The following is a 1876-nucleotide window of genomic DNA, read 5'->3' on the forward strand; positions in this document are numbered from 1 at the left end:
GGGGGGGGGGGGGGCGGCACCCGTAAGAACCCCGGGAAAGGGAACGCCAGCAGTGACGTCCCCTCCCCGTCCACGGGTGCGCCGTCCTTCTATCCCGCGCTGGTGCGCGGATAGGTAAGGCGCCGCTCTTCTTCGGCGGCTTCGCCCCTTCGGAACTTTTTGGCTTCCTCCTTCTGCGACACGACGATGTCGCAGAAGGAGATGACGACGGATTAGCCCTCGTCTCCCCTAAGTATGGCTCTGATAAGGGCCAGGGGAAAGAGGTCCGCTCCCACCACTCCAACTAGGACTCGGCGTTCTGCCACCCAGGAGGGACACTCCTTGAGGGTGTGCTGCGCCAAGTCCACCTCGGCACCACAGTGGTGGCAGCGGGAATTAAGCTCCCTGCCAATCCTGTGCAGGTACTCACCGAAACAACCGTGTCCGGTGAATACCTGCGTTGTTCGAAAGGACAGTTTTCCGCGGGCCCTGTTTACCCATTCCTGTAGACAGGGCCGGATGGCCTCGGCGACTCTCGTTCCCGCCCGGCCCGTCGCCCCCTCCAGGTAGAGGCTCCATCTGAGGAGGAGGCGTTGACGGGCCTGGTCTCTCGCCATTCCTGTGGCCCTGGCCAGATTTTCATGGTCTCCCCCGCTCCGGAGCTCCTTGACACACCGATAATTCTCGGCGTGCATTTGTGCAAGGAGCCCCAGCGGGGGGAGACCAGCCAGGGCCGTGGCGGTCGTAGGCGACGCCGTCCGGTAGGCCCGGGCGAGACGGATGGGGACCCACCGCTGTGCGCGGTGTCCCAGGGCTAGAATGCGCTGGTTGGTCGCCATCGCGCTCGCCCAGACCGGGGCCCCGTACAAGGCCATAGATTGGACGACGCCGGCATATAGCCGCCGTGCCTTCCTCTTTGGGCCGCCGAGGTTGGGCTGGAGGCCACCCAACATATTGGCCTCCTTGCCCAACTTAGGGGCCAGAAGCTCAAAGTGCAAACCCCCATGTATCATCTAAGACGAGTCCCAGATACTTTATCGTGGGACCCGTATTCACGGAGACGCCGTCGATCCGGACTCGGGCCCTAGGCAGCTTCTCCCTGGATCCATCATGTATGAACATTAGTTCCGATTTGAGGGGAGCCACCTTGAGGCCCATTCTATTCAGGGAGCTTATCACTTGGTTTTTTGTTAAGACAGAGGAAATGCATTACGCACATCTCCGGGAAATACGGGACTTTCCCAGGGGTAGTGTGAAATTCTCCCCCTCCGGAACTAATTGCCGGAGGGGGCCTACTCACTAAAACCTCTGCCGGGCCCCTTGTGGCCATCGCGAGGGTGCCCCAGGAACTGCCAGACTCCCCATCTCCAGGGCGTCTCGTCAGCCCCTGCCCTCGGCCAGCACCATAGTATCGTCCGCGTAACGGATGACGATGCAGCCGGGGGGAGGGCAATGCGGAGGACTTGGTCGTACGCGATTCCATAATAGGGGTCCTAGTACGGACCCATGCGGAACACCGCAGTACACCGCCCTTCCGCACTGGAGTTCCGCTTTATTACGGAAATAAAGTCTTCTATCCCGGAAGTAATCCATAATTATTGAGACCAGGTGTGGGGCGACCCTAAAGTGGGCCAAGCCTGCCTCCACCTGGTCCCAGAAAAAGGAGTTGAAAGCGTTGGCGATATCGAGGGACACTGCCAATACAACTCCCCCCCCCCTCACGACGGCTTCCGAGAGGGACCGGACGCGCAGAATCGCGTCCACGCTTGACCGTCCCACCGGGAAGCTTATCGTATTGCTCATCGTTGAGTGTGGGACTACTCCGGGATAGGTGCCGGACGAGGCGAGCCTGTATTATTCTCTCGAACAATTTGCCCGCCTTGTCCAACAGGCATAT

Source organism: Odontomachus brunneus, unplaced genomic scaffold (genome assembly GCF_010583005.1).
Source record: "Odontomachus brunneus isolate Ranch 3 - 2012 unplaced genomic scaffold, Obru_v1 Obru_scaffold_012, whole genome shotgun sequence".
NCBI lineage: Eukaryota > Metazoa > Arthropoda > Insecta > Hymenoptera > Formicidae > Odontomachus > Odontomachus brunneus.